Source organism: Sus scrofa, chromosome 12 (genome assembly GCF_054392235.1).
Source record: "Sus scrofa isolate SSC_HxYL_T2T_F1_AM1 chromosome 12, Sscrofa_HxYL_maternal_Yorkshire_Landrace_v2.0, whole genome shotgun sequence".
Taxonomy (NCBI): Eukaryota; Metazoa; Chordata; class Mammalia; order Artiodactyla; family Suidae; genus Sus; species Sus scrofa.
In genome coordinates, this window is record NC_139394.1 from 38,206,659 (window position 1) to 38,231,352 (window position 24,694).

The window sequence follows — 24,694 nt, forward strand, 5'->3', positions numbered from 1 at the left end:
GCAGATTCACTGGATTCCTCCCTCTCTGTGGAGGTCCGACCCACATCAAGAATGCAGAGGCTCTTGGAGCAAATAATTCTATTTTTAGTTTACTGAGGAATCTCCATCCTGTTTTCCACAGTGGTTGCACCAACTTACAATCCCACCAACAGTGTAATAGGGTTCCCTTTTCTCCAGGTCCTCTCCAGCACTTATTGTTTGTAGACTTTTTGATGATGGCCATTCTGGCTGATGTAAGGTGGTTCTGATTTGCATCTCTCTAATAATGAGTGATGTTGAACACCTTTTCATGTGTTTTTTGGCCATCCGTATGTCTTCTTTGGAGAATTGTCTGTTTAGATCTTCTGCCCATTTTTTGATGGCGGTGTTTGTTTTTTCAGTATTGAGCAGGAGAAGGTGTTTATAAATTTTGGAGATTAATCCCTTGTCAGTAGCTTCATCTGCAACTATTTTCTCCCATTCCATGGGTTGTCTTTTTGTTTTGTTTAGGGTTTCCTTTGCTGTGCGGAAACTTTTAGGTTTAATTTAGTGCCATTTGGTTTATTTTTGTTTTTACCGTCATTACTCTAGGAGGTGGATCTGAGAAGATATTGCTGTGGTTTCTGTCAGAGAGTGTTTGGCCTATGTTTTCCTCTAAGAGTTTCATAGTTGCTGGTCTTATAATTAGGTCTTTCATCCATTTTGAGCTTATTTTGCTGTATGGTGTTAGGGAGTGTTCTCATTTCATTCTTTTCCATGTGGCAGTCCAGTTTTCCCAGCACCGCTTATGAAGGGACTGTCTTTTCTCCATTGTATAGTCTTGCCTCCTTTGTCATAGATTAGTTGACTGTAGGTGCATGGGTTTAATTCTGGGCTTTCTGTCCTGTCCCACTGATCTATATTTCTGTCTTTGGGCCAGGCCAGTACCATACAGTTTTGATGACAGTAACTTTGTAGTATAGTCTGAAGTCAGGGAGCCTGATTCCTCCAGCTCCATTTTTCTTTCTCAGGGTGGCTTTGGCTATTCTGGGTCTTTTATGCTTCCAAACAAACTTTAAAATATTTTGTTCTAGTTCTGTGAAAAATGTCCTTGGTAATTTGACAGGCATTGCATTGAATCTGTAGATTGCCTTGGGTGGTATAGTCATTTTGACAATCTTGATTCTTCTAATCCAAGAGCATGATATGTCTTTCCATCTGTTTGTGTCATCTTTGATTTCTGTCATCAGTGTCTTACAGTTTTCAGAGTACAGGTGTTTTGTCTCTTTAGGTAGGTTTATTCCTAAGTATTTTTTTCTTTTTGATGCAATGGTAAATGGGATAATTTCCCTAATTTCTCTCTCCAATCTTTCATTGTTAGTATATAGAAGTGCCATCGATTTCTGTGTATTAATTTTGTATCCTGGGACTTTGCCAAATCATTGATGAGCTCCAACAGTTTTCTGGTAGCATCTTTAGGATTTTCAAGGTATAGTAGTATCATGTCATCTGCAAAGAGTGATAGTTTTACTTCTTCCTTTCCAATTTGGATTCCTTTTATTTCTTTTTCTTCTCTGATTGCCGTGGCTAGGACTTCCCAATACTTGAAGAGTAGTGGTGAGAGCAGACATTCCTTGATCTCAGCAGGAATTCTTTCAGCTTTTCACCATTGAGAATGATGTTAGCTCTGGGTTTGTCATATATGGCCTTTATTTTGTTGAGGTAGGCTCCCTCTATGCCCACTTTCTGAAGGGTTTTTATCAGAAATGCGTATTGGATTTTATCAAAGGCTTTTTCTGCATCTATTGAGAGGATGATATGGTTTATATTCTTCGGTTTGTTAATGTGGTCTATCACACTGATTGATTTGTGAGTATTGAAGAGAAAAAAAAAAAAAGAACGCAGAGGCTCTTGGGTGGTTTTTATTCACATCAGCCTATATCAGTCCCACAGAAGGAACATTACCTAGTGTCCAAAATAGGTGTGTACATTAAGAGAACTTCAAAACGGGATGTTACCTGCTCCACTGACCTTGGAGGGAGCATTTGGGCTAAAAGACACCCACATGAGGACAGCATGTACAGAGTTAAGGCTAAGGAAATGAGAAGGGTGGTGGGGGGAAAAAAAGGGCAAGCCCCTTTTCCCTCCTCTCCTGTCCCACCTGCACCTCCCTGGCTGACAAGGTGGTTTCCCCCACTTCATCTGATCCACATCAGCGGCAGACGGTCTGTAGCGAGGCCAGCTTCCCCAGCTACGGATTGGCTGGAGGCTGATGACGTGTGCGTGGAGGTGGGCGGTTTGGCTGGGGATTGGTTGGAGGCTGATGACGTGTGTGTGGAGGTGGGCGGTCTGGCTGGGGATTGATTGGAGGCTGATGACGTGTGTGCGGAGGTGGGCGGTCTGGCTCTTGCCACCCAGGGCTTGCCACAGGCCTGCGCACAGCCACGTGGCCCCTCATGGTAAATATATCAAATCCTAAGGGCCACGGACTAGGCAGATGGAGACTAAAGGGACGGTTTGAGCCCAGCCTCACTCATGACAGCTTACAGCCCAAAGACGCCTGTCCTGCTTCAGCTTCTCAGACACACCCCTCCCGCCTCTGCTTGGTGCCAGCCCGTGTCTGCCCGAGGGCCAGGGCAGCTGGGCGTCTGGAGGGCGTATGGCTACCGTGGTCCAGGGGTCACCACCCCAGGCTGGCCTGCGTCCCTGCAGAGGCGTCACAGAACAGGAGTAGGGTCTCCAAACTGGGCAGGGTCCTCGTCTCGGCGACTCCTTAGCCACGATCCATCCCGATCAGTCTATCCGAGGGAAGGCGAGAAGGGGTTGTAAAACCAGCTCTGCAAAGGGCCAGGCGGGTTTTCTGAGGGCTCCCAGCCATCTGGTTTTCTGCACTGAACATACCATGTTAACGGGCTTTAAAGTAGAAACACGTGTGACCCTGGAAAACTAGCGATGGGGCAACGGAGGAGATGATTTCAGATGGCTGTTTGGTATCTCCCGGTACAGTAGCAAACGTGAAAAGCTATTACAGTACATGGAAGCAGTTCATTGCGTAACATCTTCATCACTTGCCTTGCCAGCTGGCTTCTCGCAATAATCTCTGGGGGTGGAAATTTGCTCCTTTTAAATATTTGGGGATGGCGGTAGAGAGAGAGAATTCTCGTGTCCTAAGCTCTCTGCTGAAAGTCCAGGGGCCGAGGGGAGGGCAGTGTCCTGTACCCTCCACAGAGCCCCAGAGGGGTCGGGGGAGGACTCGTACTAGACTCCATGGGGATTTACGGGGATTTGCACAGTCTGTTTCGTGGACAGCATCCAAACCTCTTCCCTCTGTACTGCTTCCTCCCACCCCCTCCAAACCATCGCGTTTGTGGAGAAAAGTGGTTGGGAAGCAAGGACTGTGAGATCAGACTGCCTGACTTTGGAAACCCCAGCTTTCAACCACGTGCCGGCCGAGTGACCTTAGCCAAGTTACCTAACCTCTCTGAGCCTCAGACTCTCCCTCCGCAGAACGAGGTAGTGGTAACTCCAGCCTCCTAGGGTTTTGAGGGCTTCGTTCGGACAATGTCTGTATCGTTCCTAGCAGGAGCGCCGTAGAGGAGGTGGTTGTAAGTGGTTACAAGTGTGCTCTTGCATCTGGTTCTTTGTTACCTGATCTCGGCCAGAGGATGAGTTGTGGGGTTTTGTTTTCTGAGAACCTAGGAAGGAGACAGGCCAGTTTTTTACCCCAGTTCCAGTGGGAGCAATGGTGTGGGCAGATGGAAAGCCCACCACTGCCCTCCTGCACCACACAGGAGCTGCTGCCTTTCTGGGTGGGGACGTGACTTTCCAGGGACCACCTTGGGGACAATGCAATGGCAGGGAGTCAGTGCCTTGGCTCCCGATGAGAACACTGCCCAGGCCAATCTGCACAACTGTGGCATCAGGTGTGGCAGCTGCTGGCTCTTCCACTGTCTCTCCTTAGGCAATGAGGCGAGACCCCATGACCCAGGACCACTGCCCCAAGGTGGGGAGATGCCAGTGGGGCTGGGATGGGTGCTTCGGAGAGGGCTTTGCCCGGGCGGTGGGGGGAGCGTTTGATGTTCTTGCCCATCTACCTGGAGCAGTCTGTCTGCGGCTGCTTCACCCAGGTCTCCGTTCCCTGAAGGCTTTCAGCCCCGAGTGGCCCTGCGTAGCACACATGCCACATCTCTGCTCCTGCTCACCGGTCTCACTGTTGTCCATCCCAGCATATCCAAGTCTGTGCAGCTGCTTCTGGGAAATCCCGCATGAACTGAGTTTGAACCAGTGGTTCACAGCCTCTCCCGCCCCCACCTCTTCCTGGCCTTTCATCCAAGCTGCAAACAAACAGCGCTGTGAACCTTTGCCCAGTGGCTGCTTTGTGCTTCTTGGGCCCCTCCCTGGGGAGGAGACGGGCCAGCTGCAGAGTGGGGGGACAGAAGGGTGGGAAATCTACAGCCTGGCACTTAGAACATGGTCCTGTCACCAAGAGCAGCCTTCCTTCCTTGATCCTCAAAGGCAGTGACCTGTCACCCAGAGAGGGGTCCGCCTGCATGTTTACTCAGAATTTTAGAGGCCTGGAAGGTGCCCTCCTAACACCAGCTGATGGCCGTACCGTCATTTTATAGATGAGGCCACTGACGGCCAAAGAGGATTGGTTTGTTCATGATGTGAGTTTGTAGCTTTGGGGTCCCAAGAAGCCTGGATTCACATTCTCTTTCTTTCCACTTAACTAATCGGTGTGTAAGTGGCTTAACTTCTCTGAGCCTCAGTTTCCTCCTCTGTAGAAGGGGCATAAGAATACTTCTTCGGATGGTGATTACTACAGAGTCGACGAAAAAGCATCTAAAAAGCACCTGATAGGAGTTCCCGTTCTGGTGCTGTGGGTTAAGAATCCAACTGCAGCAGCTCGGGTCACTGCAGAGGTGCAGGTTCGATTCCCAGCCCAAGGCAGTGGGATCCAGCATTGCCACCCTGGTGACATCGGTTGCAGCTGCTGCTGGGATTCAGTCCCTGGCCCAGGGAACTTCCATATGTCATGAGTGCAGCCATAAAAAAATTAAATGATCAATAAATAAATAACACCTGGTATATAGGAGTTTCAGCAGGTGACAGCGGTTGTTCCCCTTTCTGTCCATCCATCCATCCATTCCATCCATCCAATAAACAGTGATTGAGCCCTGCTGTCTGCCACGTGCTGTGTTCATGTGGATCTTGTCCTCGGAACTTAGGTGGTTGAGTGACATCTCTGAGGTCACACCCTGCAGATCCATGGATTTCGGTTTTCACGAGTCCTTTGCACACGGAAGGAACATTCTACAGGGGGCAGAAGGCACCCTTTGCTGATCCCGAGCCAGTCCACCATGGGCGCTGGCCCGGGGACACCACACGTCCTCCCTGGCTTTGCCTTGGCCCAGAACCAGGTGCCTGGAAGCACAGAGCTGGTGCCACAGCCCTTCCTTGGCTCTGTGCTGTCACAACAGACGCAGTGACGCCAGCGTCCCCATAGAATGCACCCAGTGCTGCAAAGGTTGGTCAGCTTTCTGGAGGGCAGAAGAGCGTTGTCTTTTATTTGTTAATTGATTTCTTCATTTTGGCCACACCCATGTCCTGGCAGAAGTTCCTGGGCCATGAATCAAACCTGAGCCAACAGTAGGTACAGCAGTGAATCCTTAACTGCTAGGCCACCTGGGACCTCCAAGAGTCATCTTTTAAATATATTGTACTGGGGGGAAAATACGCCTGGTCTTATTTCACGAACATAAAGAAATGCCATCACTTCAGATGCTAACAGGCAAACTGATAGCTCACAGATCAGATCCTTGGGGCCTGCGCTAATAGGTAATAAGCCTGCTGTGTGGACTGCAGGCCTTAGGGGCTATCCTCTGCAGTGAGTTAATCGTTCCTCCCGCTGGTTCCCGTGGAAAGTTCTGTTCTCTTCCAGCCCTACCCTTGCGAACCATTTACACAGATGCTAGCAGGTCAGGCTTCCCACAGCCCCATGACACAGGAATCTTGGCCAGGTAGAAAGACTAAGAAAGGTTAGGCCACTCCTCCGAGGCCCCTGGCTGGGCAGAACGTGGTGAAGTGAGCTCGGGGCGCCCAAAGCCCCTGCACCACCCCACTTTCAATAGTGTGACCTGGAATGATATTCAACCCGTGTCCGGTGGTCTCCGGTCCTTCCTTGTGCAGACCGTGGTCTTCCAGAAGTTGCATCTCAATAGCCCCAGTCAACGGGAGACCCACACACAGGCCTCAGGGTACCGAGGGCCCTGTCCCTGAAGTGGAGGGTTTGCATTTTCCTTTCGCTCCCCCTCCTCCGGGCCCCCGGCCCCCAGGCCTGCCACCTTCCCCAAGGTTGCTGTGGTGAAGGGGTTTGCAAAGGTGACCTTGTCTGCCCTGGGCACCTGCTCCGCTGGACAGCCCACCTGAGCCACGGCAGCCCGGGCATCTCCCCCAACGCGTGTCACGTTGCCCAGGCTTAGCCTGCTGAAAAGGACGTGCTTTGTGGCCAGGCCCCCGTGGGTATTTCTCACTGGACAACCAGGACCTTGTGCCTGAGACACAAAGGCTCCAGGTCCCTGGCTGTCCATCCTCTCCCACCTGAGAGAGGGGCTTGTCTGTGCATCTCTTGCTGGCACAAGGTCAAGAGCACAGGGTTTGAGCACAGAGCAATCCAGAATTGCCCAGGAGCTAATATACTTGCGGGCCTTGGCAGGAGCGGCTGGGAAGTCCACCTATGCAGACATCACGGGACCCCCTACAATCCTGTCATTGGTTGGCACAGCTGTGGCTTGCATTTGTGTCCCCCGTGCCCTCAGGAGACCCCTATGATTCTGTCATTGGTTGGCACTAATGTAGCTTACATTCTTGTCCCCCCCCCACCCCTGTGCCCTCAGGTGCCTTTTCTTTGTCTGTGGAATTTCTGGGTGTGCGGGTTCTTCCACTGCTTGGGAGATGTTTCTGGGCTTAAATAGGTCCAAACATGGTAGCCTGGAAAACCTCCAGCAGGCCCAGGAGTTTGTGGTGGTGAGCTGCCGGAGGCCAGAGGTGAGAGACCCTCTGAGGCTGGGCATCTTCAGCTGCCTTGCAGGCATCAGAAGTCTGGTTGCACCCTGAGTCCTGGGAGGGGATTCTGGAAACACACTACCCAGCAGCCCCTGCCCTCATGGGTGCTGGTAGCCTGTGCCTCACAAGGCGAATAGCAATATAAAGTGTCGTTCTCCCCTCAGAAGGAGACATCTGATGAAGGGTGTGGATTATTGCTGCATTGCGTGCATTTCGTTTGCTCATTCACACAACCTTCTATTCATTCTGCACATTCCTCCTGGCACCGGTCATAACACTGTGAGGGGTTAGTTACTGTAGTTCTCGTGTGCGGCTTGTTCCAGCGCCTTCATCAATAGCAGTTGACGGAGCACCGTAGATGCTGTCCCGAAGGCTCTTACGCTGCCTTCCTGAACCCTCGAGGGGCTCCTCTTTGAAAAGATGTGAAAGCAACGCTCCCGGGTGGTTCCATGCAAAGACCACACAGGTGCTCTCAAGGGGGTCCGACCCGAGACTTCTCTGCATCTTAGGATTTTTTTAGTAGGATCCACAGTGCCCGGTGCCGTGCCTGGAGAGCATTTTCAGAGCAGAAAAATGTTTCTGATGGGTTTACCATTTTCTGTAGGATAAGGGCTCTTTCAGCCTGGCGTTCGAGCTTTCTCGGGGTTCCGGCCCGTTTTCCCAGCCTCACCTCCTACCCATCTCTGGCTCTTGAGCCCGGACGTCCTGTCCGCGGTTTCCTGCAGCCCTTCCTGACCCTGTACCTGCCCTTCTCCCCACCCAGGATGCACTCCTCGGCCCTTGAGTGCCTGGAAGCCCTCCAACATCCGTGTAGAGCCACCCTTCCTTCTGTCCCACCTCCATCACAGCCTCGGCGGTTTTGTGTTGGGTTGCCTGCCTGTGACCCCCTGCTAAGGGCAAGGATGGCTCCAAAGAGAGGGAGCTGATCTGTGTTGCTCCCCTAGGGCGAGCACTGTGCCTGGCACAAAGGGCAGGCTCAACAGACCATCTCTGATAAAAAGGATTAGTTTGAGCAGCTTTGTGGAACAGGTAGTACTGTGCCCGCCTAGACTTCCACAGAGAATGTAGTTTTTGGATTTTAGGGCAGCACCTGCAGCATATGGAAGTTCCCAGGCTAGGGGTCGAATCGGAGCTGCAGCTGCCAGCCTACACCATGGCCACAGCGACACAGGATCCGAGCCTTGTCTGCGACCTACACCACAGCTCATGGCAACGCTGGATCCTTAACCCACTGAGTGAGGCCAGGGATCGAACCCGTGTCCTCATGGATATTAGTTGGGTTTGATACCACATAGCCACGACGGGAACGCCAGGGAAGGCTTTCCAGAAGGATGTGCCTGCCTGCCACTCGCCTTCCTCCCCCAGGCTCCCTGGGTTTGGTGAAAATTGGCTGTAGTCACAAGACACCTCTGTTGCCTCCTAAATAACATCTGTTTACTTTCCCCAGGGGTGCGGGGCGCGTAGCAATTCACGATGAACAAAAGGAAGTGAAATTCCTTTCCTTTTCTCCGCTGCCTGCATGTCGTTGGGGCATTTGGACACATCTCCATAGGCTTCCTCACAGACTAGAGACATTGGGGGCTGCCGGAAGATGTGACATTGGCAGATAGGGTTGGTGGAAGAGCAGTCTTGCGGGTCTCCTTGTTTGGAGAAGCTGAGAAGTGGCAGGAAGGCCCTTCCGACCCCGAACTCTTGTATGGCTCAGTCTTTGAAGGAGGGTCTCCCCGTTCCAGGGAGCAGGACCCTGCCCCAGCGTGGAAACCAGGTCGGCAGAGTCGTGCGTTCTCCAGGCTTCGTGTAAGTTCATTCCTTCTGGCACAGCCCCAGATATCTTGATTAAATGGCCTGTGAAGTGCTGAGATAATCTTGATAATGTACGTTCTGCTTTTGGTTATATAATCAATTATGGTGCTCCTAATAAAATGTAAAATGAGCTTAAAAAAAAAAAAAAAAAAAGCCATGAGGGAATTCCCTTCATGGCCTAGTAGTTAACAAACCTGACTAGGATCCAGAGGATGTGGGTTCGATCCCTGGCCTCGCTCAGTGGGTTGAGGATCCCTCGTTGCCACGAGCTGTGGTATAGGTCACAGATGCGGCTCGGATCCTGCATTGCTGTGGCCATGGTGTAGGCTGGCAGCTGTAGCTCCAGTTTGACCCCTAGCCTGGGAACCTCCATATGCCACGAATGCAGCCCTAAAAGGCCAAAAAAAAAAAAAAATCCATGAGAAGGCTGTACCATGTAGCCAGAGGAGGATCCACAGGGGTAACCCCTGCACACTCTGACTCCAGGTCAGTGTCTACGGTGACCACAAGGCACCTGCTGTGTCTACCTGTGTGATAGTCACCCTCTCGACCTGGGTTTTCAGAGGCGCGCGTGGACAGTGCAGCTTTGCCTTCTGAGAAGAGAATGTTCTTATTTGCTCAGTAATTGAGGGAGCGAGGCTTTGGCCCAGCTCATGCAGCTCCGGGCGGAAGGCAGAAAAGAACACAGCGGAGCTGGGCTCACCCCTCAGGCCGCCACTGAGCAGGTTGGAGCCACCAGACGGTTGATGCAACAGTGAAAGGGCCTGTGTTCAGAGCACGCCAGGGGCCGCGTGCAGCCCATTCAGAGTGGCACGTGGCTTTCTCTGCCCGCCGGGGAGGTGGCAGGAGGTAGCAGAAGGGGCACGCTCCAGCCCATCCTTCCAGTGAGCGGTGGAGAAAGGACCTGGCGATTCTTCCCATCCACACCCAGCAGGTCGTGCTTCTCCGAGGACACCTCCCCGTAGCCAGGAGCTTGGGAGGCTTGGGGGACAAACGCTCGTTGTCACGGAAGGGTCTGGTTCAAAACAGCCCACCCTGTCCTGCCGACAAGCTGCGGCAGCATTTTTGCTTCTGTTGAAAGCATCGCTATCAACCAGTTGGAATATAGGCTCGGAGTATCGCAGGGTGTAATCTAATTAGTATGAAGTCAATTCAGTCGCTCCTTTTGTATCTCGTGATTAAATAAGTGGGGAAAATGGCTTGAAAATTAGGTGCTAGAACGACCCAATTACATTTCTGTAGCTTTTTGTATTCAATTTCATAAACAATTTTGCTCTTCGCTGGTTAATCAGTGAATGCCTTTTTCCAGTTTGAAAAGCACTTTTGAAATTATAATGCAATTAAATTGTGTGTGGATGTTCTGGCATAGCGAGTGTGAAAGCTGGGGGCTTGGCAGGCTGCCGTGTTGTACCTTGACTGTAACGATTCCCCAGGCTGGCAGCTTGCAAGTGTCATTCATAATATGGTCCATGCTGGGTTACTGTAAAGTGCGGCGGCCTTAACCGGCAGTTAACCGGCAGCCGCCAATCCCCTCTTGAGCGCTTGAGGGGCATGTGTGTCTCGTGCGACAGAGCTGTGCCTTGCACATGCCAGCGTGGCAGGACTTCTCCGGAGGCTTCCTCGGGGCACTGGACAGCCGGGGGTCTTCCTGATCGAGGAGGCTGGTGACCCCGAGAGGATCCTCTTACCTGTGCCCAGCAAGGTGTGGGACAAGGTTGTTCCCCTTTTGCAAGGCCACCCAGTTTTCTCTGTCAACAGTCAGACTGTGGGAGGGGGAGAGAGAAGGTAGAAGTCTCGGACACCTTGCCGTGTGCCCAGCATTGCCCAGCATCGGAGAAAACCTGTACTGAATCTTTACAATGAGCATTACTGTCCCAGTTTTATTTTTTATTTATTTATTTTTTGGTCTTTTTTTTTTTTTTTTTTTTTTTAGGCCCACACCCACGGCCTATGGAGGTTCCCAGGTTCGGGGTCTCATCGGAGCTGTAGCCGCCAGCCTATGCCAGAGCCACAGCAATGTGGTATCTGAGCCCCGTCTGTGACCTACACCACAGCTCACAGCAACGCCGGATCCCTAACCCACTGAGCGAGGCCAGGGATCAAACCCACAACCTCATGGTTCCTAGTCGGATTCGTTTCTGCTGAGCCACGACGAGAACTCCTGTGATCCCAGTTTTCTGGAGACACCAAGGCGCAAGGAGGGTGGATAGCTTCCTGCAAGTGGCGGCCTTGACATTGGGACCTGAGCTTCTCTAACTCCAAAGCCCATGTTCTTTCACAGGTGATGAGTCAGGAAGACAAATGAAGGCCTGGATTTGGGGGGTGGGGGTGGCTGGGTGCAGGTGGTGCTGTCTGTGACCCTCCTGGTTGGGCGTTCGCAGAGGGATGCGGGATGGGACAAGAAATGTGTTTGAAATTTTTCCTCCCCAATCATGATTCAATCACGATCCTCCTCCTGTGTATGATTCGTGATGATCTGTAACGTGAGTACAGAGACCCAGGGTTGAGGTCAAGAGAAGGCTCCAGGGCGGTGCTGGCCATGGCATCATCCAGGGGCTAAATTCAGGAGGACTGCTCCAGCGCCCGCGTCTTGCCCCCCATCCACAGCAAATGGCACATCTGAAATACGAAGCCGGTAGGAGGCAGGCTCCCAAGGGCCGCACAGCAGGAGGTGCTTCGATCCTTCTGCTTCTAGAACTTTCTTAGCGACTTGTCATGGCTCCACGCCTAACAGTTAACATCTAGCTCCAGCTTCTCATCTCCCTTCTTCCTTGCGGACTCTCGTTCCTGTTTCAGGCCCTCAGACTGAACCTGGTTGGGTGGAAATGAGTGATATTAAACTCCTGGAGGGCCCTTTTCAGCTCATTCCTTCGTATTAAACTTGACATTGACTCTGAGCTGAAGGGGGAGTACCTGTGGCCTGGTTATTGTCATGCCTGCTGAGTGGGAATGACAGGCTTTGCGCCAGGCTGGCCTGGGAAGGCTGGAGAGCCGCCGTGGTGTTTTATTGGTGGGAGAGGAGGCTGGGAGCTGGGAGCGAGCACACCTGGGCCCAGCTGGTCCTGGAGGTAGAAGAGGGGCGGAGGGCGATGTTGACCAAGCTGTGTTGGACTTGGGGAGACCGTTTCAGGTTGCAGCCTCTTAAAAAAAAAAAAAAAAAAAGTTGGCCACGTGCCTGGGAGGTCTTGGGATCTTGGGTCAGGTGCAGCATCTGTTTTGCAGTAAAGCTCGGCAGAGCTAGGATGGGGCGGGGAGGGGTGGGACCGTGGATTAGAGAGAGGGGAGATGGGGCTCCTGGGACGGAGCTGGGGTTTGGCCGGGAGGCATGCTGTAACTGCTAGCACGTGCTCCCAGCCCTCTCCTCGCCAGATGTTCCCAGAGTGGGAAATGAGGGGCCTCGCCTGAGCGTTCCCTGATGGGGAGCAAGTAGCTTAGGATTGGAAACGGGCCGCACTTTGCTTGCCAGGTGTGTGCTCCTTCCTAGAACATCTGGAGGGCGCAGGGTAAAGAGGCAGCTCTGCCCCACCTCTGGGAATCCTGGTGGATCCTCTGACAGCTGGACCTTCTGGCCGTGGAGGGAGCCATGAGACGCCTCTGAACTGACCCCTCCTCATCCAGGACCCGCTCCACCTCAAAGTGTGAACGTTCAGAACACAGCCCGAAGCGCCACAATGAGGTTTCTTGCCGGCTTGGGCCGATAAGAATCCACATTTCTGGAGAGACCCAGGTTTTTCTGGCCGATAGAGGAAGAAGGAAGAAGAAATGGCTGTAGGAAGATGAAGAGTCAACTCATGACCAAGTTCCTGGTCCAAAATGAACAGATTCATAATGTCGTTTAGGGGGTTCCCCTCGTGATGCAGCGGAAGTGAATCCGACTACGAACCATGAGGTGGTGGGTTCGATCCCTGGCCTCACTCGACGGGTCAAGGATCCGGTGTTGCCATGAGTTGTGGTGTAGGTCACAGACGCGGCTCAGATCCCATGTTGCTGTGGATGTGGTGAGGCCAGCGGCTATAGCTCCAATTAGACCCCTAGCCTGGGAACTTGCATATGCCGTGGGTGCAGAAAGACTAAAAAAAAAAAAAAAAAAAAAATGTCGTTTAAGGTGGCAGCTGTCCCAAACCGATGAGCCTTGTGCACATTCTATGAGGCGCTCAGTAGGAGTAAGTGAGCCCATAGCCTGTCCTGTTAAATGTAGAGCTTGACTCAGAGCCTTCTGGGTGTATCTTTCCCTGTAACCAAGGTGATGCTCCGAGCAGAGACAAACAGGTGACCCAATGGGGGAAGAATTCTGGGGTGTGCTGCAGGATCCCAGGATGGCAGTGCAGAAGGCCAGTCCCCTGGTCCCTGAGCGGATGGGCCACCGGCCAGGCTGACCCACCTGTCTCTGAGAGCCCGGCTGTCTCTGGAACCCGAGCTGGGAGGGGGTATGACATGGGCCCTGCTTCGGGGTTGTGGGGAGGTCTTCCATCTGGATCCCAACCACCTGCCAGCTCCCACTCAGGAGAACACTTACAAAAGCCAACAGAAAGGAAATTATAGGACGTTCATGGGATTGATTATTACACATCCATGAATCAATAATCCATTGATTATTACACATCCATTAAAGGGAGGTTTGCAGGGAGTTTTTAAATGACGTGGAAATGCTGATGACATGATATTGCAGGAGAAGGGCTATAAAATGTGTGTATGTACTCTAGGAATCGCATTAGACTTAGAATCAGCTGGGGAGTTCTTAGAGGATACCAGTTCCCAGGCGCCCCCTCAGCCCACGTAAATCAAGAGTTTCTGCACAGGGCTGTTTGTAAAGCTCCCCAGGCGGTGAGGCTGTGCAGCCTGAGCTGAGAGTAAGTGCAGCAAAGCCATGTTCCTGGAAGGAGAGAAATTCCCCAAACTGGTATGTTGGTGCCTTAATCCTTTCTGAATTGTCCAAGGTTTTGCAAACTGCCTGGGAGCCATGCATGGAATGGGCGTCCCTCGCAGCTGGTATAAATGGACGGTGCCGGAAACCCAGGTCAGGCCCCTTGCTACTGTCCCCACGCCACCCACCCACCCCTTGTCTCTGGTCCTTGAGGTTCTGTTGACTCGGATGTTTATTTTGACGCTCCCAGCAGTGAGGCCGTAACGCCCATTCAGAGCATGTATCGGAAAAACAACCCAAAACAATTGATTTGAGACAAAGAGGGAAACCCAGCCTATCCCCACTGCCTTTGCTCCTGGGGTGTGTTCAAGTCACCAGAGCCCAGCCATGTAGGGTGGAGAGTCCCACAGCGTAGCCTGCAAGGCCAGCGGAGCTTGGTTTACACAGACAGACAGACAGACAGACACACACACACCTGGCAGAGGGACTGGCATGGGGCAGGTGGTCAGGGCAGTGATTACAGCCTCCCCCCCGCAGAGGGGAGTGCAGGGCCTCTGCCCACCATGGCTTCACCACCTGCCGTCTGGCTGGTGAGGACCAGGCCGGAGCGTGCGGTCGGCCGTCACCGGCTCCTTGTTGATGCATCAGCTCTAGCTCAGAGCCTCTGAGCGGATGTCCAGGATGAGGAGTGGCATCTCATTTCTGGAGCTGTGGCGGCTCTCACTAGGAATGGCGCTTTTGCCCAGTCTTGACATCGTTTTATTCTTGAGCCCCGAGAACCAGCGGCGGGGAGCACGCGCTGCCAACCTGTTACTGCCTGTCCCTGGCGGGGAGGAGGGCGGGCCGCCCCTGGCAATGGAGAATCAATCCGCCACTAGCTTTTGTCGTTGTTCAGTCTTCTCCCTGGCCTTCCAGGCCATGTGGCCTGACCTCCTGCACTGCGAGAGGGGAGGGTGCAGGGAGGGGAGACGTGCCCCTCCCCACCCCCCGGGCCCCCAGCCGCCCACCCACCTGCCCGACCATCCAGGAGGCCTGCTTCTGACCGACGGGCGGTGATTGTCCTCGTCTTACCTCTGATACCTCTGGCCGCTGGCGGTCTGGCCAGAAGCAAGACTGGAGATGCCTCCTCTTATTATCCTTGTCATTGGATTCATCGTGTGGCCAAGGTCAAGAGTCACCCAGTCTGTGCCTTGGTTTCCTCTGGGGTTCAAATGGGGATAATGATCCCTTTCAAGATACCTCATTGGATGATTGTGAGGATAAAGTGAAATCACCTACGGGAATGGTTTTGAAAAAGACAGTGGTGACATAATAACAGTAATTATAATAATGACACCTCCAGAGCAAATCCAGACCCTCGGCCGTTCTTTCTCTGTCTGCTCCCCACTGGGCAGGCGAGCCGTTCAGAGCGAAGGCGCAAGTCGATACCTCCCACCGCAGATTGTGTGCCTCTAGTTCCCCCCACATCCGGAGGGGTCCCAAGCTGTCTCTCCACCAAGGCCCGTCTCCCTCCGTCCCGCCCCAACCTGTGCACAGCTGCCCTTGTTTTCCAAATCCCCAAACAAGGGCGCTGTGTCATTAGGGTGATTCTCGCAGCTGTTGTTCCTCTCCGCTCTGGGGGGTGCGGTGGGGGAGCTGGAAGCCTGATCGGCAGTTCCAGAGCGTAAATCAGAGGCTTCCAACCCGTGGAGGCCAGGGGACCCCAAAGGTGTGTGCCGCAGAACTGGGCCCTCGGGCCTGAGCTTTGCAGGGAAGGCAGTGAAGGATTTGGCCTCACCCAGGAGGAATGTCACCGGTTCGGATGAGGATTCAGAGGTTTAATCAGCAAAGCTATTTAGGGGCCGGTGAGTCGAACTGTGAGAATTATTTTGAGCTTCACCCTGTTCCGGAAATGTTGGGTTCGCTAAGCACGATGGTATTTGGCACCAGCAACCAGGAAAGAGTGAGGACTTGCCTTGCAAGCCTCCAGGATTACAGGAATTTGCAGGGCTCCCGGGCCCAGGGTTGGCTTCCAGTAGTTTGGGTGGAAACTGGGGGGCGGTGGGAGGGGGGCCCGGTCTCAGAACTGTGGCTTCTGGGGAGCTGCCTTTTCCAAGACGCATCTGTTTACCCTTTTCCTTAAGGAAATCTGCCCCGAATTAGTGTTATTCTGGGCTTGCTTCTCTTGTCCGCTTTGTCACCCAGAGGCATGGTGGATTCAGCCTCAGGTCCTCCTGCCACACGAGCAGGTGCTGAGCCAATACGGACTGAGTCACCAGGAGGCTGGCGGTGCACAGGAGGGAATGTGGTCCCTTCTGTGGGACGAACGCCCCCTGGCCCCGGAGCCGCCATTCTGCCCCAGAGGCCACCACCCTGTGCACGTCAGTGTGGCGCCACATTTGGGTAGCACCTGCTCCCCCGCCGCCCTGATTCAGAGGAGACTGGGTTTAGGTTTCCGTTGTAAACTCTATTTTTAACTAAGCTGAGCAGAGACCTGGCTGAGGTGGCTGTAACTTATGGGCATTAGGTGACCCATGCGGTGGGAACAGGAGGCTTTCTCACTGGGCCGTGCAAGTGTGGACGTGCCCGGCTATGCCGCCCGAGGATCCCAGATGGGCGGGGACCTAGGACAGAGCTTGGGCAGGAGCTCCCCCTACGAGGCCCGGATGTGCAGAGCCGATGGAAAGGCTGGGGCAGCAGCCTCCCCAGATGCTCCGTGCTGGTCTCTCCCATGTTAGCCGTGACCGCTTGTCAGTGTCTGCCCTTCCTGTTCACATTGGTTACTAGTTATGGTAAAAACCCTGGCTTACGTGTGTAGTTCCCAAAGGCATCGATCCTTATAATAACCTTGTGAGGCGATAACAGTATTATCATGAACGTATATAATCATCAGATTAACAGTGACCAGGAACTTCTGTATGTCGATCCCCCGAAATGTGTTCCGCTTTGTGCAAAACGGCCCGTGTTCTCTCCTGAATAAGATGGGGAGGGCGGGTAGCCCTGGGATTTCCATTTTTCAGATGCATTCCCTTGGCCAGTTTTTGTGGAGCGCGGGTCGGAGGTACAGGGAACTGGGTAGTGAACAGGGTGGCCTGGGGCGTCCCCCTGTGGCTCAGCAGCTGAAGTAGCTAGCTGGCATTGTCACTGCAGCGGCTCGGGTGCTGCTGTGGTGTGGGTTCGATCCCTGGCCTGGGAAATTCTGCGTGCTGCGGGTGCCACCCCCAAAATACACAAATAAAAATAAATAAGTTTTGAAAAATAAAAGGGAAAACTTAAAAAAAAAAGCAGACGGCATCTCACACGTCCATGAGGAAGCCAGGACTGTAGCAGGCACACCAGGGCTGTAGCAGTCACATGAGTCACTCCGGGTGACACAGCTTGTGAGGATGGAGCTGGAGATCAGCCCCGTCCTCACTGCACACCCTCCGTGTCTCCCAGACCACCACGCTTACCGGCGAGGATAACCCATCATTGTTTGGTGGTTTATCCAGGGCTGCGTTCACGCTGAATCTTCTATTTATCCGGGTGGCCCATCCAGGGACTGATGAAAAGTCCAGGCTTGAGGCATAGATGGCCCTAGACGTGCCCCCAGCTCAGCGGCTCACTGACAGAGAGGCCGTGGCAAGCGACTTCACTTTGCTGAACCTCAGCTTCTACATTTATGCATTTTGGATAGCATTTCCTGCCTTGAGGACAGATTAGAAGGATTAGAGATAATATATAAGAAGGGGTTAAGGCTTCGATGGTGAATATGCTGAAATGGTGGTGGTTGTAATGATAATGAAAATGACCCAATAAAAGGGAGCAGCCCAGTGGAAAGGAACTTGACTCCTCTGGAATCAGAGGTGTCCGGGGTAGTAGCTCTGACCCTGCCTTGCTGGGTTGGGGTCTTTTGTTCCCACGCTGGAGAGGGAATCTCCAGCCCTGGCCCCAGCACTCACATCATCCGTCCTGGCGCAGCCGTGCTGCCGGTCTTCGGGGAGAGCAAACAGCCAAGGCATTACTTAATGCCTGGCAGCCCCCCAGCCTTTGCTGGCCTCTGCCATTGCCAGCATCTTTCCCCATCACGATTTGGTTATGTCCCTTTACAAGCCAATGAAATAGAATAAGCGGGTCCATTATTCCTTCTGGCTGGCAGAACACCAGGAATGAAGAACCAGGAGGCCAGGCCCTCGTGAGCTGCAGTACAGGTTGTTGGGTGGAAACAGCCTCCTTCAGAGGGATGGCGGGGGTGGCTCTGGGCTGGGGCAGGGCGGAGAGGACAGCTTATCGACCCATCTGCTGAGCCCATGGGAAGAACGCTGTCCTCTCCCTGATGCATGAGCCTCCAGTGGCCATCCCCAGCCTCTTTTGGAAGGCCAGCACCTTGGAAAGGAAGGCTGGTTGTGTTGAGTAGGGCACAGCGTTCTAGGCACGGCCATGCCAGATGACAGTGGGTAGAGCAAAGGTCTCCCTCTGTGCCTGGGTCCTGCCCAGCACCTGCCTCCTGTCTTCTACCAAGCACCACAGAGCTGCTGGTTTAGCCATCTTAGGGATGAGCAGGGCAGGCCGCTCTCCCAGAAATGCTGCCTTTTGTTTTTTAAAAAAAAAAAAGAGAATCCCAGGAGTTCCCATTGTGGCTCAGTGGAAATTAATCTGACTAGCATCCATGAGGATGCAGGTTCAATCCCTGGTCTCGCTCAGTCGGTTAAGGAGCCGGCGTTGCCTTGAGCTGTGGTATAGGTCACAGATGTGTCTCGAATCTGGCGTGGCTGTAACTGTGGTGCAGGCCGGGGGCGACAGCTCCAACTGGACCCCCAGCCTGGGACCCTCCATATGCCATGGGTGTGGCCCTAAAAAGACAATAAATTTTAAAAAGACTAAAAAATAAAAAAAAAGAACCCCAGCAGGAGGCGAGTCCTGTCCCGGCTGCCTGCTGGCCAGTGCCCTCCCCTCATTCATGGGAGACAGTGAATGGAGATCCATCCAAGGCTTTGTCTGGTTTGTGGTTTCTGTGGCACCACTTACCCCAAATGCTGAAACAGCCTGTCTTGCTGGGGGAAGCCTCAGAAGCACACTTGCCTTGGCCTGTGCGGTGAATCAATGGGAGCAATGAATGTGCTCCAGCCTCACCCTTCCATCCCTGCTTGGCTATGTCCCCCCACCTCCATCCCCCCCCCACATCTCCTGCCTAAAGAAAAGGCAAGTTTTACCTAAGCCTTGCCGCTGGGTTCTTCCAGAGAAGCAAGATGACCAGGCTCGGGGGTCCCGGGATTGATCTCCCTTTTCTCCTCTTTCCTCTTGTGGCTGTTTTCTCACTCCCCACATCACAGACTTGTTGCTGAGCAGATCGTGGGCTCGGGGACCAGGCTCTGGGTGGAAGGTGGAAAAGGAGGCTCTGATGAGCTGAGGGTCCTTTTCTTTACTTAAACTTGGTTTGGTACTGAAGGTCTCTTGTCTTGATTTGGTCTTGGGGTGGGGACAGGCTGACCTAGATGACGGCCAGCCTCCAAAGCCATTCATTCCTGTAACAGGCATTTGCTGAGCACCTGCTTTGTGCTGAGCGCTCATCGAGGCAGCTGGGGACATGGTGGGGATGTGGGGTGAACGAGGCCAACAGCAGTCCTGGGATGCATGCCTGTAACTCCTCATTCTTTTTGTTTTGTTTTGTTTTGTTTTGTTTTTTTGCCTTTTCTAGGGCCACTCCCGCAGCATATGGAGGTTCCCAGACTAGGGGTCGAATCGGATCTATAGCTGCCGGCCTACACCAGAGCCACAGCAACATGGGATCCGAGCCGCGTCTGCGACCTACACCACAGCTCACGGCAACGCCAGATCCTTAACCCACTGAGCAAGGCCAGGGATCGAACCCGCCACCTCATGGTTCCTAGTCAGATTCGTTAACCCCTGCGCCATGACAGGAACTCCACTCCTCGTTCTTTGGTACTGGCTGTGGGGATGGTGAGTTGTGTGTTTCTCCCTTCTGCCTTGAAGGCAGGGACCAGGTCTCATTCTCCACTGTATCCTCAAGGCTGGGCTAAGTGTCTTCCACACAGTGGGTGTCCAGTTCACGTTCATTGTAGGATTTTCTGTATTTTTTTAAGAATCTAAAATATGTATTACTTTTCCAATCAGAAGATGACAATCAAAGGACATAAAAAAGAAGTCTGAAAGTCTCACGGGCAGGGAGAGATTTGGGTAATGGTTTGCAGGCAGTTTTAGTGGCCTGTAAGCTTTCTTTGCGGTACCTGGCTGATGGAGTTGCTAAGAAAGCCACGAGAGACTGCATCAGAAGTCTCTTGCTGTCGCCCCAAGATCTCCTCCCATCACCTAATCATCTTGAAAGAAAGGATAAAAGGGGAGTGCCTATTGTGGCTCAGCGGGTGAAGAACCCAGCTAGTCTCCATGCGGATTCAGGTTCAATCCCTGGCCTCTCTCCGTGGGTTAAGGATCCAGCCTTGCTTCTTCGTGGATCACAGATGCAGCTCGGATCCCGAGTTGCTGTGGCTGTGGCTAGCAGCTGCAGCTCCAATTAGACCCCTAGCCTGGGGACTTCCATATACCAAGGGTGCAGCGCTAAAAAGAAAAAAAAAAAAAAAAGAAGTCTGGTCCAATCGTGAGGTCCCGGTAATATTTCCCATATGGGATGTTGTATTCTGTTCCAGGCATATGAGGAAGGATGCTGACAAGGTCCTTCTCTGCTGCTGTCTCATAAGGTCTAATGAGGACTGGAACTAGGATGACGGAGACATTTAGGAGGAACCAGAGGAGCGATTAAGGAGCAACAAGAGGGCTGTGTTAGATCTTGAAGGAGTCCTGCCCCTGGAAGTGGGGGGTGGCAGGCTTCCCTGGATCCCCTCCTGTAAGTGCCTTGCTGTGACCAAGGGGAATGATTGACCCTCAGGATGAAGAAGAGCTTAAGCCACGCTGCCAGGCGCCCACCTCTTAAGCCATCTTTATGAAGTGGTGAGGGGTGGTGTCCCTTTTCTGAGAAGCAGTCAGAGAATAGAATTGACAGGGCAAGGTGGGGCTGGGGACCAGTGTTCTCAGTGGTCACTTTGCAAACCACACGTGGATCAAGCTTGATGAAATAACCAAAACCATCTCATTTCCAGACCCGTGGAAACCCACCAGTGCTATTAAAGGAGGATTCTTTTTTGTTGTTGTTTTGTTTTTGTCTTTTTGTCTTTTCTAGGGCCGCATGTGGCACATGGAAGTTCCCAGGCTAGGGGTCTCATCAGAGCTACAGCTGCCAGCCTACGCCAGAGCCACAGCAACGCCAGATCCAAGCCATGTCTGCGACCTACACCCCAGCTCACGGCAATGCCAGATCCTTAACCCACTGAGCTATGCCAGGGATCGAACCCGCAACCTCATGGTTCCTAGTCAGATTCGTTTCCGCTGCGCCATGATGAGAAGTCCACAGGAGGATTCTTTATGAAATGATGTCTGTAAGCGCCAGTCTCTGGTTTAGTGACCTGCTATTTACTTCCGTGTTGGCTCTGTGCTAGACAAGCCAGGGAAAAGCACAAAACAGAAAGCAAACACACAAAAACCAGCCCAAATCGCCTGCAATGGGAGGAGGCAGCCCTGCCTGCTGAAGGTGATTCGAAATAAAGAAAAGGCCCTTCTTAGAGTCCTGATGTAAGCGTGAAGGGAAAGTAGGTTTTTATGTATGAAAAAGAGGTGTAATGTATCTACAGCAGGTACATGGAGGAAGATGGCTAAGTAAGTGTTTTTCTGCATCGTCTGATCCCAGCCCCTTTGTCACTTGGTACCCAGGGCTTCTGTTGACAGCCGGTCGCTGGCCACTCCAGAGGCACTGTTGATGATAACGTTGCTTTCCTGCCCCCAGCAAAGCTTTGGGAAAACCGCCAAACTTCAGCAAAGGCCTGATGTTCCTCCCCCCACCCCACCCTCACTCCTCCCGTCGTTCAGAAACCCCATTATCCGGGAGAATGATGGCGAACCTCCAGTCTGTCCGCATGGAGTTGGTCTTCCCTCTCCGCCCCTACACTGGTCCCCTTGTCTGTCTGCAGGGGAAGACGAAGCTCTCTAGAGTCAAGCTTTAAGGATCTATAAATCTGAGTCGATTCTCTGCTGGTGACGGCCCAAGCTCTTTCCCGCAACGCCTGACATGATCTAATGGGCTTAGGGGTGTGGGAGCGCTTCTCCGAAGCACAGGAAGGCGCTTTCGTGAGGGGACGCGGGAAACGGCAGTGTGTGTTCCACCGCGAGGCTGGAGGAGGATCTTCAAATGATCCACCTGTTGCCTCGGCCGCCCCAGGACCCAGAGGGGTCCGTGGAAGGAGCTGCGGAGACAGTTCCTGCCGCGCTGGCCTTTCTGCTTGAGAGGTGCCAGGGCGCCCGTGGCGGGGGGGATCACATGCTCGGCTGTGCTCATTTTGCCAGGAAGCTGGGGGCTAATTGGGAACAGAAGGGATGCCCAGGGGATGAGAAGAGGGGACGACCGAGAGGGAGGTCTCACCAAGGTAGAGGAGTGACAAATATTTGCTTGTAGCAAAACAAGAGTGAACACAAGAGAGGCTCCTAATGAGCGCTTTGGGCATCGCGCGCTCTCAGCGCTCAGGGGCCAGCAGTGTGGGCTGCTGTGATTAGTTGCCTTGCTACTTGGCACAGGACCAATCCCTCTTTTCAATAGCAAGTTTCATAAGCGTGGAACAATAACAAATCATTAGAAGGCCTCTGGGGATGGCGGGAGGGTGGTGGGAGGGGGTTTTGTCTTCCCTTCGCTAAATCCATCTTCTCGGCGCAGGTACACTTCTCCCCATTGTAAAGAGAGAATGGTGAGGAGGGGGTGGGGGGGGTGTCTCCAGAACATGCTGTATGGCTAATCTGTTATTAGGCGAAAAGTCTTACCACCAGGCTGGGTGCTCAGAGGCCTCATTGTGAGCCCGGGATGGAATTATGCATCATGAATGAAAACCGCTGTCAACATGCATTGGTTTCAAAACATTAGAGCATATGGTATGTGATTATCTGTATTGTCAAGTGCAATAAAGTGAATTTGGATATAATAAAGAATGTAATATTTTAGAAATTTGGTAATAAACTAAGGAAGGGATGACAGCTGAGGTTCTTTAAGGCCCCAGACAGGAATAAATGGAAGTTACTGGTCGTTGCGGCCAAGCTGCAGAATGGCCTGCTGTGCGCTGCGATTTTCACGTCGGGGAGAGACCCCGCGGTCTCTCGGGTGCCCTCTCCAGAAAACAGAGAGGCCCTGGGCCTTGATGGTGGGAGGAGGGCCCAGCCTTGCCTTCTTACCTGGTCTGGAAGTGTGTGCAGGGCCACTCTGGGCAGTGGAGGGCCTGTCTCCCATTGAGAGCAGTGTTGTGCCGGGCGGCAGGCCAGACCATCCTGGGGGCCATCCATTCACCTCCAGGAGAGTCACCGCTCTGCCAGTCTTCTCTGTGTGGTCAGTGGGGAAGGTGATGCCCGAAGCACAGGAGCTCTGGGCAGCTTCCCCTCGGAGCAGCCACATCCCGCAGGGTCAAGTTATTAAATCAGCAGAAGTAAGGAAACTGCATCTCTGGAGGGGGGGATCGTAGACGCTTCAGCATCTGATGAGGGCTGGGCACTGTGCTTCCTGTACACTGTCTTGATGAAAAGCGCTGCGACCCTCGAATACTATCATCCCCATTGTATGGATGAGAAAACGGAGGCCCAGAGAGGCATCACACAGCTGACTGGTCGTGGAACTGGGATTCCAGCCCCCGTCTATACCCAAAGCCCAGACTCCTTCCACTGACAGCTCACATCCAAAGGCCTCGCCATGGGTTCTTTCATTGACAAAGTGTCTAGGGCCTTGAAAGAACATTCCTGAAAAATGCAGCCAGGTGATTTCTCTCTCTTCCCGCTTGGGCCTGGTGGAGGCTGGTTGGCTCTTTCTTTCTTTTTTTTTTTTTTTTTCTCCTTTTTGATTTTTCTTTAGCTTTGATTTTTGTGTCCTAGCTCCAGCAAGGTAGACTCATATCTCACCACCCTAGCAGCAGGGCTCCGCCTAGCCCTCATCTTTCTCTGCAAAGCGCTCCTGCCCCACTAAGGAGCCTGTTTGTTTTCCTGACGGCTTTTCTGTTTCTGAGCCGGGGCTTCCACTTGACCCCTGGCTTCTGACCCCAGGACTTGCCTTGACCCTCCAGCTTCCAGGGAAGCCAGGTGCCTGGCCTGTTCCTTCACCCCAGTCCGCTGAGACTCTTCCAGTCCTGGCTTCCAGCGATGATCTCATGTGCAGCGCAGCCAGCCAGGCACACTGTTTCGTTATTAAGCAGGAAGTAAGGGGAGGACCACCACTGGCTCAGACCACAGCCATTTGGGCGGCTGGGGAAAAAGAAGACATTGAGTCCATTTCATGCCTGGAGACCTCTGACGTTCCCAGGACGGGATGGGCAGAAGTATGAATAAACCCCTCTGGCCCAGGGATGGTGTGATGTGGTTTCTGTTGGAGATGACAGCAAAATGAGTCCCAATTCTCTTCCTGTCACTGGCTTTGGCACCTCAGGGTTGACCCCACTGGAGCCCCTCCCACCATGGTTCCACATTTACGGATGTCTACGTTATTTTCTTTCTTTCTTTGGCTTTTCTAGGGCTGCTCCCTCAGCATATGGAGGTTCCCAGGCTAAGGGTCAAATTGGAGCTGTAGCCACCGGCCTACACCACAGCTCACAGCAACACGGGATCCTTAACCCACTGAGCAAGGCCAGGGATCGAACCCGCAACCTCATGGTTCCTAGTTAGATTCATTAACCACTGAGCCACAGACTGGAACTCCATGATAGCTACGTTATTTTCAAGTCTCTGATGGTGGCCCACTTATGCCAAGCAATGGTGGGTACAAAATCCTTATCTAGAAACCACAGGCTTGTGCAGAGATGTTCGTGGGAGCAGGCGTTATCTCATTTTATCCTCATTCCAGCCCCGTGAGGTCAGCATCCTTACCCACTTTTCACGGGGAGTGGAGGCCTGGGGTCAAGGAGGTTAATGGCTCGCCCCAGATCACATAGTCCGTAATGTCGCACAACCAGGATT

The 24,694-nt window shown here is 52.9% G+C and overlaps 1 protein-coding gene and 1 long non-coding RNA gene across 25 annotated transcripts in view; one reads left to right on the forward strand and one right to left on the reverse strand.

Moving 5' to 3' along the window:
• MSI2 (musashi RNA binding protein 2) overlaps positions 1 to 24,694 on the forward strand; it is a 438,300-nt gene that overhangs the window by 311,731 nt on the left and 101,875 nt on the right. The gene's annotated exons all lie outside the window — the stretch shown is intronic.
• LOC146398179 (uncharacterized) lies at positions 4,541 to 11,988 on the reverse strand. The gene is made up of 2 exons (XR_014821269.1): positions 9,179 to 11,988; positions 4,541 to 8,113 (listed from the first exon to the last, which is right to left on the reverse strand). It is a non-coding gene; the product is annotated as an uncharacterized LOC146398179 (long non-coding RNA).